The sequence below is a fragment of the Bubalus bubalis genome, chromosome 17, assembly GCF_019923935.1.
Source record: "Bubalus bubalis isolate 160015118507 breed Murrah chromosome 17, NDDB_SH_1, whole genome shotgun sequence".
Classification (NCBI taxonomy): Eukaryota; Metazoa; Chordata; class Mammalia; order Artiodactyla; family Bovidae; genus Bubalus; species Bubalus bubalis.
The window spans coordinates 67,092,782-67,108,251 of NC_059173.1; the positions used below are offsets into that span (position 1 = coordinate 67,092,782).

The 15,470-nt window shown below is 38.7% G+C and overlaps 1 protein-coding gene and 1 non-coding gene across 9 annotated transcripts in view; one reads left to right on the forward strand and one right to left on the reverse strand.

Annotated features, from left to right (window-relative positions):
* The window catches only part of FBXW7 (F-box and WD repeat domain containing 7), a 230,164-nt gene that overhangs the window by 109,314 nt on the left and 105,380 nt on the right, over positions 1-15,470 (reverse strand). Inside the window, exon 1 of one of the 8 annotated variants that reach the window (XM_025268178.3) lies at positions 9,661-9,711. The exons of the other annotated variants lie outside the window; for them this stretch is intronic. The gene's annotated coding sequence lies outside the window, so the exon portion shown is untranslated. Of the gene's footprint in view, positions 1-9,660; positions 9,712-15,470 lie in introns of those variants that run through there. 8 annotated transcript variants of the gene reach the window in all.
* On the forward strand, positions 3,729-3,835 carry LOC112580039. Its single transcript, XR_003104396.3, has one exon. It is a non-coding gene; the product is annotated as a U6 spliceosomal RNA (small nuclear RNA).

Genomic DNA, 15,470 nt, shown 5'->3' on the forward strand with positions numbered 1-15,470 from the left:
AATGTTGGGGAAACAGGAAACAACTGAAACTCTTGTACTTGGCTCCTGGGCTTATAAAACAGTCTCACCGCCGGAGAAAACCCCTTGGTGGTTTCTTATAAAAACACACACCGTTTGGGCTAGCACATACACTCCTAGGTACCTAACCAAGACAGACGTCTACCAGAAAGGTCAGTACAAGAATGCTTGTATTATAGCAGCTTTATTCAGAACAGCAAAAACTGAAGACAACTCAAATATTCACCAGCAGAAGAATGGATATACTGAATTGTATCTGTACAATGAAATAGTACACAGAGACAAAAAAGAATGCACTCTGATACATGCAACAACACGGATGACACAGTATGTTGAACAAAAGAAGTCAAACAGAAAAAGCAACACTATGTACTTCTACTTATATGACATTTACAAATACACAGAACTAATCTACAGTGATAATAATCACAACAGTAGCTGCCTAAGTGTGGACTGAATGGAATGAGCATGAGGGAAATATGGGGAGTGATAGAAATATTCTATGTCAAAAGAGGTACTGGTTATGGTTACATATACATAAGTATATACATTTGTCAAAATTCATCTGTACATTTCACTTTAGATAAAAGCACCTCAATTAAAAATGTACAATTAACTGAAGACAATGCAAAAACCTTTCTGCCTTCCTTGACTCCCAATATAAGACTGTTAGAGGCTGAAGAAGGCTTAGGTCTTTGCTCTGGGCCCATAGGTGATAAGATAGCAACAAATCCTGAAACATCCTGTGGCAAGTAGAGAGAATTTGGATGAAGAATACGATGTGGCCACATAAGCAACCACACTAGAGGAAACATCTGAAGCCACCACCTACAGAGCCAGTGATCACAGGATGAAAGAAAGCCAGAATCTGCTAATTTCAGAAATAAATCAGCATCTTTAAGAAAAGTCTCAACACCATCACAGTGAGCAAGCACCGACTCAAATCTTTTACCTTTGGCCTCTACTCTGCCTCACTATCATTTTTACAAGGTTTTAAACTTCAGAAAAAGCATACCACTATAATATAGAAAATGGATTGTCTATAGAAAACTGGTGAGTCTGTTTTTTAAACAGGGTTCCCATCTTGGAGAGCATATTTTTAGCATGGCAACTGTAGTAAACCACACGTGGTAAAGAATGTCATCCTGTTATTTGCTTTTTATAAATTTAGGGATCCTGCTCTCATCTGCTGTTGCTTGATCTCCCGCCTGGGTCCCTGGGAAGTTCCAGTCAGTATCCATACAATTAGAACCCAGGTAACTCTTGCCTGGATTTCTTTTCTTGCTCTCAGGCAAAACAATGACCTCCTTTAGATAAATTTGCCAGAGAAACACTGTTCACAGGTAGACTCTCAGAAACAATCACTCCATCTTCCTCTTCAAATTCCTGGCAGGAAGGCTAAGTGGACACAGTGGGGGAAGATACTGCCTGAATGCACTGCACACAAGGTGTCTTCACAAAATGTGTATTTGAATTGAAAAAACACAAGATTTAAACTCTAACATGTGCCAGGCACTGGGGACACAATGCTGACCAAAGACATAAACCATGCATCTAAACAACAGAGTTAAAAAGATACTGTTTATAAAAAATGAGATAAACATCTGCTCTAGCTAGACCTTTGTAAGGTATGTGGATTAAAAATAAATAAATAAACTTCTAAAAGTTACATAATTATAGTTGAAACCAGGTAAAATAAACTTCAGTCTAGCCTGTTTGTATCACTGCTCACCAATGTCTATGCTGCTGCTGCTAAGTCACTTCAGTTGTGTCCGACTCTGTGCGACCCCATAGACGGCAGCCCACCAGGCTCCCCCGTCCCTGGGATTCTCCAAGCAAGAACACTGGAGTGGGTTGCCATTTCCTTCTCCAATGCAGGAAAGTGAAAAGTGAAAGTGAAGTCGCTCAGTCGTGTCCGACTCTCAGCCACCCCATGGACTGTAGCCCACCAGGCTCCTCCATCCATGGAATTTTCCAGGCAAGAGTACTGGAGTGGGGTGCCATTGCCTTCTCCGCACCAATGTCTATAGTGACTGAAAAAGCAAAAAAAAAAAAAAAAAAAAGCAAAAACCATCACCACTACTAATACCAAGAAACAAAGAAACAACAGTGAAAGTGAAAGTCACTCAGTTTTGTACAACTCTTTGCGACCCCATGGACTACACAGCCCATGGAATTCTCCAGGCCAGAATACCAGAGTGGGTAGCTTTTCCTTTCTCCAGGGGATCTTCCCAACCCAGGGATTGAATCCAGGTCTCCTGCATTGCAGTGGATTCTTTACCAGGTACGCCACCTTAATTATAAGAAGCAGCCCAATCATAAATTCAAGAAGAAACAAATATAATTCACTCAAAACCATTCTTCCTTTTTTAGTAATGACTAAGCTATTATTTTTTAAACAGTAAGAAGTATGATTTTCTTACAAAGACCTTTTCTGTGTACATGAAAATAAAGCAACACTGTAATAATGATTAAATCAGTAAACTAGATCCTTACGTAATGACCTGTAATTTTTCAGATGAGAAATTTTTAAAATTTTTCAGGTTATAGAACAGCATTTCTGGGCAAACCTAACAAGGCAGTAGTTGTACAACATTCTCAAACTTCCAAACACCCTCAATTTCAGTACAAACAATGCTGTGTTGTACACTCAATCTAAAACTAAGAGGCAGCCTTGTGGGTTAGTCACAACTTGAATTCCTTATCACAGTGACGACGGAATAAGGATTTTACCACTAAACTCAGCCATTCAAATAACTGGGAAGTCAATAACAATGGTTATCACTGCTCTCCAGAACTAATGATTTTCAGATTTATTTGAAGGAATGTTTCTTAGAACTTCCAAGTTCCTGGATAGGAATCCTTCACACTGAAGTTATTCCTTTCCCCTAGACAAAAGTAGAGGGTTAAGTCAAAAGGATAGTAATAATTAATTGAAAGCCATAAAATATGTCTTTGTTTTTCTACTACAGCAATTCAATTACTCCAGATATAAAAAATAAAATATTAGTAGGGAATCTTACAGGTTTCTCAGAAGCCTGTTTTGTTATTTTTTTAAAATATTCAAATTAGTAAAGATACTTCCACTACATTCATGTCATCAGCAAACATTCCCAGAGTGTTTGCTGCTGCTGCTGCTGCTAAGTCACTTCAGTCGTGTCCAACTCTGTGCGACCCCACAGACAGCAGCCCACTAGGCTCCTCTGTCCCTGGGATTCTCCAGGCAAGAATACTGGAGTGGGTTGCCATTTCCTTCTCCAATGCACGAAAGTGAAAGTGAAGTCACTCAGTTGTACCCGATTCTTAGCAACCTCGTGGACTGCAGCCTACCAGGCTCCTCCGTCCATGGGATTTTCCAGGCAAGAGTACTGGAGTGCGTTGCCATTGCCTTTTCCCCCAGAGTGTCTACTAGGAGCTAACACTATGCTATGTACAACACATTCATTTAATCTACAATCCTGACATCATTATTCCCATTTTATAAAACAGGAAACAGCCTTGGATTAAGGTCATTTGCCTGAATGTTTACAGTCAGTAAGATTTAGTAACATGTTTGAAATTCAGCTATGTCTGAGCCAAGGTTTATGTTCATTCCACTAGACCGACCTCCAACATAATAAAAATCCTGAAGCACCAAGAAAAACAAAAAGGTCACAAGTGACAGTAACACAACACATTACAACTATCTCCTCAATATAAAAGCCCTTCTTGTGCTCACTTCAGCAACACGTGTACTAAAATTTGAACAATACAGAGAAGATTAGCATGGCCCCAGTGCAAGGATGGCACGCAAACTTGTGAAGTATTCCATATTTTTAAACCCCAAAGTTAGCAGAAGTAAAGACATCATAAATATCAGAGCAGAAATAAATGAAAAAGAAATGAAAGAAACAATAGTAAAGATTAATAAAACTAAAAGCTGGTTCTTTGAGAAGATAAACAAAATTGACAAACCATTACCAGATTCATCAAGAAACAAGAAAAAGAGAAGAATCAAATCAACAAAATTAGAAATGAAACAGGAGAGGCTATAACAGACAGTGCAGAAATACAAAGGATCATAAGAAACTATTATGAGCAACTACATGCCAATAAAATGAACAACCTGGAAGAAACGCACATATTCTTAGAAAAATTCCACCTGCCAAGACTGAACCAGGAAGAAACAGTAGCTATGAAGAAGCCAATCACAAGCACTGACACCGAAACTCTGATTTAAACAATCTCTCAGAAAGCAAAAGGTCAGTACCAGCTGGCTTCACAGGTGAATTTCACCAAACATTTAGAAAAGAGCTAATGCCTATCTTTCTCAAACTCTTCCAAAAAATTTCAGAGGAAGAAACATTTCCAATCTCATTCTACATGGTCACCATCACCCCGATACCAAAACCAGATAAAGACTTCACAAAAAAAGAAAATTATAGGCCAGTATCACTGATGAAAATAGACACAGAAATCCTTAGCAAACAATTCAACAACACTAAAACGATCAAGTTGGGTTTATCTCAGGTATGCAAAGATTCCTCAATACATGCAAATCAATCAATATGATACACCATATTAACAACTGAAAGATAAAAGCCATATGATCATTTCAATAGATGTAGAAAAGCTGTCGACAAAATTCAGCATCCATTTATGATAAAAGCTCTTCAAAAGATGGGCATAGAAGGAACCTACCTCAACATAATAAAGGCTATATATGATAAACCCACAGCAAACATTCTCAATGGTGAAAAACTGAAAGCATTCCCTCTAAGATCAGGAACAAGACAAGGGTGCCCACTCTCTCCACTATTATTCAACATAATAAACTACTATTATTGTAGTTTCATAAGTCCTAACTACAACAATCAGAGAAAAAAAAGAAATAAAAGGAATCCAGATTGGAAAAAAGAAGTAAAACTCATTTGCAGATGACGTGATACTATACATGGAAAATCCTAAGGATTCTATCAAAGATTACTAGAGCAAATCAATGAATTTAGCAAAGTTGCAGGACACAAAATCAATACACAGAAATAAGAACTTGCATTCTTATACACTAACAACAAAAAATCAGAAAGAGAAAGTAAGGAAACAACCCCATTTACCACTGCAACAAAAAGAATAAAATATCTAGGAATAAACCTACCTAAGGACACAAAAGAACTGTATACCAAAAATTGTAAGACACTGATGAAATAAATCAAAGACAACATAAACAGATGGAGAGATACTCCATGTTCCCGGATTGGAAGAATCAATATTGTGAAAATGACTATACTACCAAATGCAATCTACACATTCGATGAGATCCCTATCAAATTACCAATGGCATTTTTCACAGAACTAGAACAAAAAATTTCACAATTCGTATGGAAACACAAATGATCCTGAATAGCCAAAGCAATCTTGAGAAAGAAGAATGGAGCTGGAAGAAATCAAGCTTCCTCACTTCAGACCATACTACAAAGTTACAGTCATCAAGACAGCACAAAACTGGCACAAAAACAGAAATATAGACCAATGGAACAAGACAGAAAGCCCAGAGATAAACCCACACCCTATGGACACCTTATCTTTGACAAAGAGGCAAGACTATACAATGGAGAAATGATACTCTCTTCAATAGTGGTGCTGGGAAAACTGGACAGCTACATGTAAAAGAAGGAAATCAGAACACTTCCTAACACCATACACAAAGATAAACTCAAAATGGATAACAGACTTAAATGTAAGACCAGAAACTATAAAACGCTTAGAGGAAAATATAGCAGAATACTCTATGACATAAATCACAGCAAGATCATCTATGGCCCACCTTCTAGAGTAATGGAAATAAAAACAAAAATAAACAAGTGGAACCTAATTAAACTTAAAAGGACAGTAAAGGAAACTATAAACAAGGTGAAAAGACAGCTCTCAGAATGGGAGAAAATAAGAGCAAATGAAACAACTGACAAAGGATTTATCTCCAAAATACACAAGCAGCTCATGCAAATCAATACCAGAAAAACAAACAACCCAAACAAAACGTGGGCAAAAGACCTAAACAGACGTTTCTGCAAAGAAGACGTACAGATGGCTAATAAACACATGAAAAGATGCTCAACATCACTCATTATCAGAGAAATGCAAATCAAAACTACAATGAGATATCACCTCACATCAGTTAGGACAGCCATCGTCAAAAAAAATCTACAAACAACAAATGCTGGAGAGGGTGTGGAGCAAAAAGAACCCTCTTGCACTGTTGGTGGGAATGTAAATTGATACAGCCACTATGAAGAACAGTATGGAGAGTCCTTAAAAAACTAGGAATAAAATCACCATATGACCCAGCAATCCCACTACTGGGCATACACCCTGAGAAAACCATAAACAAACAAGACACATGTACCTCAATGTTCACTGCAGCACTATTACAATAGCTGGGATATGGAAGCAACCTAGAAGCCCATCAACAGATGGATGCATAAAGAAGCAGTGGTACATACATGCAATGGAATATTACTCACCCGTATTTAGAATGCATTTGAGAGAGTTCTAATGAGGTAGATGAACCTAGAGCCTGTTAGACAGAGTGATGTAAGTCAGAAAGAGAAAAACAAGTATCATCTAGTAAAGCATATATATGGAATCTAGAGAAACGGCAGTGATGAATCAATCTGCAGGGCAGGAACAGAGATGAAGACAGAGAACAGAGCGGTGGGCATGGTGTGAGGAGTGGGGGATGCGCCGAGACAGCAGCATGGAATCGCACACACTACCATGTGTGAAACAGACAGCCAGTGGGGATCTGCTGCACGATGCAGACAGCTCAAGCCCAGGCCCTGTGACCCCCTAGATGGCTGGGATGGGGTGGGAGGTAGGTTCAAGAGGCAGAGGACATATGCATACCTATGGTTGATTCATGTTGAAATACGGCAAAAACCAACACAGTATCTGTGAACCAATTACCCTTCAATTAAAAATAATTAAAATGTTTTTAAAACAAAAAAGCCCCTTCTTAAGATAAGGCCCATTCTCCTTTCTCATATTTCTTCCAATTAGGAACAGGAATAGTGAGTGGGTCAGCTGTCCATTTGGTCAAAGCCAAATCGACAGTGAAAACAGCTGCATAAAACTGACGTCATAAAACCCAGTGGTTAAGAGCCCATGTTCAGCAGTAGATGACAATACAGATTTTACTTCTAGCACTATTAAGCTATATAAACTTGGACATATCACCCAGTGCCTTTAATCTCAGTTATCTCATTTGCAAAAGGGAATTTAAAATGGCACCTCTACCTCACAGAGTTATTTTGAGGATTAGCGAGATAATGCATGTAAAATGTTTTAAGATGTGCCTGACACATGGTGAGCACTTAATATGTTATTCTTATTAGCTAATAAATAACCTTCTGTTATCAACTTTTAGAACATGTCAAAATAGGTTACTTCATCATGAGTTAGGTATGACATAGAAGATTAGCATCTTTCTTAGAGATATGCAATTCAATTCTTAACTCAATTTGGGTATACTACTTACAAGGTTAGGGTGAGTCTCTTCAAAACCAAAGCAGTTCAAAGGTTACAACAGGAGTGTTGGGGCGGGGCGGTGGGGGTGGGGGTGAAGAACAGATCTATTGTACACTACTGGTGGGAATGCAAACTGGTACAGCTCCTGTGGAAAGCAGCACCATATGCTCCAGAAATCCCACTTCTGGGTACACATCCAAAAGAGATGAAAACGGGATACTGAAGAGATATCTGCATCCTAGGTCCATTATTCACCAACGCTAAGATAGGGGATCAACCTAAGCGTCCACCAATGGATGAATGGGTAAAAATGTGGAACCTTAAACAAAAAAAACCAAACTCACAGAAACAGAGAAGAAACGTGAATGCCAAGCAAGGCTGGTAAGAAGAAAGCAGCTTTCAGCTGTAAGATTAATGATGTCTGCAGATTTAACGTAAATCAGGATGACTAAAGTAGACAACACTGTATTAGAGAATTGAAATTTGCTGATGGAGTAGAACTTAAATGTTCTCATGGAAAAAAGAGAGAGAAATAAGTGAGGTGAGGTATCGTTGTTGTTTAGTCTCTAAGTCATGTCCGACTCTTTTGTAACCGAATGGACTATAGCTCACCAGACTCCTCTGTCCATGGGATCTCCCAGGCAAGAATACTAAAGGAGTTGCCATTTCCTCCTCCAGGGGATCTTCCCGATCCAGCCATCAAACCCATGTCTCTTGCACTGGCAGGCGGATTATTTACCATTGAGCCACCAGGAACACCTTCGATGTGTTAATTAACTATATGGGGAAATTCATTCACAATGAATATATATTAATATATAAAATCACCACTATACACAGTTTAAATCTTATAATTTTAGATGTCAACTATAGCTTCCCTGGCAATTCAGATGGTAAAGAATCTGCCTGCAATACAGGAGACCCTGGTTCGATCCCTGGGTCAAGAAGATGCCCTGGATAAAAGAATGGCTACCCAGTTTAGTATTCTTGCCTGGAGAACCCCATGAACAGAGAGGCCTGGTGGGCTATAGTCCATGGGGTCGCAAAGAGTCAGACACGAGTGACTAACACTTTTCACTTTTTCTCAGACCTCAATAAAGCTAAAATTAATTTCTAAAAAAGAACATTCTAACACCCTAGAAGTCCCTCTTGGGAATCCATTATGTACTTAAATCTATCTTCACCCACAAGAGGAACTATGACTTTTAACACCATTGATTAATTTTGCCTGTTTCTGAAATCTATATAAATCACATAATATAGTTTATACTCTTATATAACTTGTGTCTCTTTGGAGGGTTTGTTTCTGTCTGCTTTTTCAGCTGAGCATGATGTACTTATATCTGTCTATATTGTTATCTATGGGCTTCCCTGGTGGTTCAGCAGTAAAGAATCTGCCTGTCAATGCAGGAGGCTAGGGTTCGATCTCTGGGTCAGGAAGATTTCCTAGAGAAAGAAACAGCAACCCATGCCAGTATTCTTGCCTGGGAAATTTTGTGGACGGGGAACCTGGTGGGCTACAGTTCATGGGGTCACAAAAGTCGGACACAACTTAGCAACTAAACAACAACATATTGCTCTCTATAATCCTGAACATTCACTGGGAGGACAGATGCTGAATCTGTAATACTCTGGCCCCCTGATGTGAAGAGCTGACTCATTGGAAAAGACTCTGATGCTGGACAAGACTGAAGGCAGGAGGAGAAGCGGGCAACACACGGGATGAGACGACTGGATGGCATCAATGATTCCATGGACATGAGTTTGGGCAAACTCCAGAAGATACATTTTTATTCTCCCTCTAATTAAAAATATTTAATTACAATTATTTAACTACCACTCACAATTTATAGGGTTTTGGCTTTCAAATATGGTCCTTATAGCTAAACCAGTATATGCTGGAATAATACACCATTACTACCTTTCTAAATGAACCAGAGCACTAAGGAATCAAACAGTAAATCAGGGAAAGTATTCCTTTATAAAATTATGTTAGTAAATGAAAAAGAAATGAGAGAATTAGAATGCTAACATTTTAATTTCAATAAATTAATGGACGGAGCCCTGAATATCAACAGCTGCTAACATCATAAAAGGAAGGACATTAGACACTAGGTGACTCCTACGGAAATAACTCACCATGCCATCACAGAGGGATCAAACCAAGCCTAATAAAGCCTCTGAATCCAGCTGCCAATTTGAAGAAATTAAAAAGGATACAATTAGTCAAATCCAGACTATGAAAAACAGATCAAACAGATACATTTTAAGAAAGGTATAGCATATAAATCTGTAGATTGAAATAGATTTAAAGAAACAGTAACTTTTTTTAAATGGTCAAGATTAAACAATATCTTTACTGTTTATTTTTATTAAAAGTATTTCAATAATTTAAATATTTAAATGTTAATTAAATAATTACTTTATAATATTTAAAAATAAGAAACAGTAATTCCTTTTTTAAATGGTCAAGATTAAACAACAGTATCTAGGGAGACATATGGAGAAGGAAATGGCAACCCACTCCAGTGTTCTTGCCTGGAGAATCCCATGGATGGAGAAGCCTGGTAGGCTGCAGTCCATGGGGTCGCACAGAGTTGGACACAACTGAAGCAACTTAGCAGCAGCAGGGAGACATAATTGAGTGAGAGTATCATAAACAAAAGGAGCTGATCTCTGTAAGAGTAACTTAGAGGAAAGTTAATGTGAAAGTCATTCAGTCACGTCAGACTCTGCAATCCCATTGACTGTACCGTCCGTGGAATTCTCCAGGCCAGAATACTGGAGTGGGTAGCCTTTCCCTTCTCCAGGGGATCTTCCCAACCTAGGTCTCCCGCACTGCAGGTGGATTCTTTACCAGCTGAGCCACAAGGGAAGATCAACTCAGAGGAAAAGAGTTACTTAAAAGAAGGGATGGAGCTATGACTGAGTCAGGGCACATGGAGGTGCTTCTGGGATAGTTGACAAACTTCCGTGTATTGCGCACAGAGTCGGACACGACTGAAGTGACTTAGCAGCAGTAACATGCATATAAAAAGATGCTCAACATCACTAATGCTCAACCAGCTTTACACCCTTCAGGAAAAATCCTTTGTGATTGGATGTTTAATGTCTGCCAGGAAACTGGTTACCAAGATGTTGAAGCTACAGTTATTTTATGATAGCACATTTCCCTTATCTGCTTCTTTTTATTTCATCACTGTTTACCCTTATTTTAAAATATTTTATAGCCATACTTATGATGCTCTTGATTTCTTGATTCCACAAATCAATTTCATTCAAATCCAAAGAGTGCCAAGTCCTTATGTATATTTTGTACCAAATTAAATTAGAAGACAAAAAAATTGAGCTTTCATAATTGCTACAAAGATAAATAATGGAGAAATTTGGTGCTAAACAACATAATACAAAAAATATATATTTATTAGCAATATACAGTATAACTAATAAAACTACCTGAGGAGTGTAATGCTTATTTATTTTTTGTGTATGTTTGCAATCTATTTTATACATATTGACAAAAGAGACTGTGAAATATTTAGCCATGCAGAATATATGCCCAGACCACAGCACGTGTAGGAAGGCATTTTGGTCATCATTAACTGCCCTGAAATGATGGACTACAAGTTATGATGTGTGTCATCTGCACTTCAATCATGAATATTAGCAAATCTCCAAATGTTAGCCACATTGGTTTGTTTCCCTTGTACATTCTTTATTCATGATATTTCAATGCTGTAACTGGGTAGTCCTTTTTAAACAAAACATTTGCAAAACAGAGGGATTATTTGTTTTTAAAGCTTTTGTAAATAAAGGCTTCAGAAATGTTTTCTTACCAAAAAAAAAAAAAAAAAAAAAATCAGACAAATGCAAATCAAAACTACAATGAGTTAACACCTCACATCTGTTAGAATGGCCATCACCAAAATTCTACAAATAGTAAAACACTGGCAAGGATGCGGGGAAAGGGGACCCTAGCACACTGCTAGTGAGAATGTAAACTGGTGCAGTCAACTACGGAGACAGTATGGAGGGCCCTCAAAACTAAAAATAGCAGCACCATGTGACCCAGCAATTCTAGACCTGGGTATATATCAAAAAGAAAAAAAAAAAAAAAAAAACAGACTAATTTGAAAAGATATATGCACCAGCATTATTTATAATTGCAAAGATATGGAAGCAAGCTAAGTGTTTATCAACAAATGAATGCATAAAGAAGATACGGAATATTACTCAGCCATAAAAAAGAAATTCTGCCACTTGCAACATCATAGATGGGCCTATTTAACACTTAGTGAAATAAGACAAACACTGGATATACATGGAATCTAAAAAATAAAACAAATGAATGAATATAACAGAACAGAAACAGATTCACAGATGAAGAGAACAAACTACAGGGGAAAGAAGCAAGACAGGGATGGGAGATTAAGAGATACAAACCACTAACTATTAAATGCATGAACAACAATGAAATATTGTATAGCACAAATATGTTATTTTATAATAATTTTAAGTGGAGTATACTGTATAAAAATATTGAATCACTATGTTGCAGACCTAAAACTAAAACTATAAATCAAATATACTTCAACAAAAAAGTATATATCATCTTAATGCACTGCTGCTGCTGCTGCTAAGTCGCTTCAGTCATGTCCAACTCTGTGCAACCCCAGAGACGGGCAGCCCACCAGGCTCCTATGTCCCTGGGATTCTCCAGGCAAGAACACTGGAGTGGGTTGCCATTTCCTTCTCCAATGTATGAAAGTGAAAAGTGAAAGTGAAGTTGCTCAGTCGTGCCCAACTCTTAGCGACCCCATGGACTGGAGCCTACTAGGCTCCTCTGTCCATGGGATTTTCCAGGCAAGAGTACTGGAGTGGGATGCCATTGCCTTCTCCATCTTAATGCACTAAAGTATATATTTGTTTTATATAGTTACCTGTATCTATAATTTATTTTACAATAAAAAGAACAGCTTAAAAACTAGAAGATTATAGATAAGATCTGTTTATTTAATAAAATTCATCAGCAATGGTCCAGTGTCATCTCAATTATTTTCAACAATTTTCATTCCAAACTCTTAGAGTAAACATCATTTCAAAATAAAAAGAAAATTTGACAAAGTGTGTTAAAATGCCTGTGATTTAGTTGCTAAGTTGTGTCCAACTCTTGTGACCCCATGGACTGTAGCCTGCCGCACTCCTCTGTCCATGGTATTCTCCAGGCAAGAATATTGGACTGGGTTGCCATTTCCTTCTCCAGAGGATCTTCCTGACCCAGGAATCGAACCCGGGTCTCCTGCACTGCAGGCAGATTCTTTACTGACTGAACTATGAGGAAAGCCCTAAAATGCCTGACACATATCTTAATAATTCTAAAAGAAACTACTCAGTACAATATCCATTCATTGCTCCTGTAGCAGTATAACAGCTGCCAAATTTGGCAAATTTAACAAATTTGGGGATGCAGCACATAGCTTGAAGCCAGTTAATTTACTCCTAGATACCTCTTAATTTCACGATTACACAAGCAGTATTCAAAACAGTAATTCACTTATGTAGCTGGGTAACAAGCTACAGCTGCCAGACTGTTGGGCTTTTCCAGATTTCTTCTACTCTCAAAAAATCTAGAAAAGTCACCTAGATTTCAGATAGTAATTTGAAGAAACCTTTGGTATATCATTTTAGAGTTACAAACTTTGATCATATTCCTCTAAAATTCAAAACTCCTGATTACATTAAACCATAATCATATAGATACTCTTTTGAGGTGGATGTGCTACTCCTTTTTTCCTGCCATTCTAAACTAGCTTGAATTAATCAAGAAATTACAATACATTACGAAGTATCTGATAGGAAATGAAGCAGATGTGACACATAAAGAAGCAATCTAGCCCTCAGATAGCTTGAATCTAGTTGTCGATATAAGTATGTATTACTGTGTGAAAGTGAAAGTGTTAGTCTCTCAGTCCTGCCGACTCCTTGCAAACCCATGGACTGTAGCCCACCAAACTGCTCTGTCCACAGAATTCTCCAGGCAAGAATACTAAAGTGGTTAGCCAATCCCTTCTCTAGAGGATCTTCCCGATGCAGGGACTGAACCAAGATCTCCTGCATTCAGTTCAGTCCACTCGCTCAGTCATGTCTGACTCTGCAACCATATGGACCGCAGCACACCAGGTCTCCAGGTCCATCACCAACTCCAGAGTTTACTCAAACTCATGTCCAGCCAGTCGGTGATGCCATCCAACTATCTCATCTTCTGTCATCCCCCTCTCCTCTCGCCTTCAACCTTTGCGAGGATCAGGATCTTTTAGAATGAGTCAGCTCTTCCCATCAGCTGAGCAAAGAACTGGAGTTTCAGCTTCAGCATCAGTCCTTCCAGTGAATACTCAGGACTGATTTCCTTTAGGATGGACTGGTTAGATCTCCTTGCAGCCCAAGGGACTCTCAAGAGTCTTCTCCAACACCACAGTTCAAAAGCATCAATTCTTCAGTGCTCAGCTTTCTTTATAGTCCAGCTCTCACATCCATACACGATTACTGGAAAAACCATAGCTTTGACTAGATGGACCTTTGTTGGCAAAGTAACATCTCTGCTTATTAATATGCTGTCTAGGTTGGTCATAACTTTCCTTCCAATGAGCTAGCGTCTTTTCATTTCATGGCTGCAATCACCATCTGCAGTGATTTTGGAGCCCTCAAAAATGAAGTCTGTCACTGTTTCCATTATTGCCCCATCTTCTTGCCATGAAGTGATGGGACCGGATGACATGATCGTAGTGTTTTGAATGTTGAATTTTAAGCCAACGTTTCACTCTCCTCTTTCACTTTCATCAAGAGGCTCTTTAGTTCTTCTTTGCTTTCTGCCATGAAGGTGGTGTAACTAGCTAACCTGATCACACAGACCACAGTTTGTCTAACTCAATGAAGCCATGCCATGTGGAGCCACCCAAGACAGAGGGATCATGGTGGAGAGGGCTGACAGAATGTGGTCCACTGAAGTAGGCAATGGCAAACCACTTCAGTATTCTTGCCTTGAGAACCCCATGAACAGTATGAAAAGGCAAAAAATAGGACACTGGAAGATGAACTCCCCAGGTCAGTAGGTGCCCAATATGCTACTGGAGATCAGTGGAGAAATAGCTCCAGAAAGAATGAAGGGAGGGAACAAAAGCAAAAAGAACATCCAGTTGTGGATGTGACTGGTGATAGAAGCAAGGTCTGATGCTGTAAAGAGCAACGATGCATAGGAACCTGGAATGTTAGGCCCATGAATCAAGGCAAATTGGAGGTAGTCAAACAGGAGATGGCAAGAGTGAACGTCGACATTCTAGCAATCAGTGAACTAAGATGGACTGGAATGGGTGAATTTAACTCAGATGACCATTATATCTACTACTGTGGGCAGGAACCCCTTAGAAGAAACTAGGTAGTCATCATAGTCAACAAGAGTCCAAAATGCAGTACTTGGATGCAATCTCAAAAATGACAGAATGATCTCTGTTCGTTTCCAAGGCAAACCATTCAATATCACAGTAATCTAAGTCTATGCCCCAACCAGTAACACTGAAGAAGCTGAAGTTGAATGGTTCTATGAAGACCTACAAGACCTTTTAGAACTAACACCTAAAAAAGATGTCCTTTTCGTTATAGGGGACTGGAATGCAAAAGTAGGAAGGCAAGAAACACCTGGAGTGACAGGTACATTTGGCCTTGAAGTACAGAATGAAGCAGGGCAAAGGCTAATAGGGTTTTGCCAGGACAACGCACTAGTCATAGCAAACACCCTCTTCCAACAACACAAGAGAAGACTCTACACATGAACATCACCAGATGGTCAATACAGAAATCAGATTGATTACATTCTTTGCAGTCAAAGATAGAGAAGCTCTATACAGTCAGCAAAAACAAGACTGGGAGCTGACTGTGGCTCAGATCATGAACTC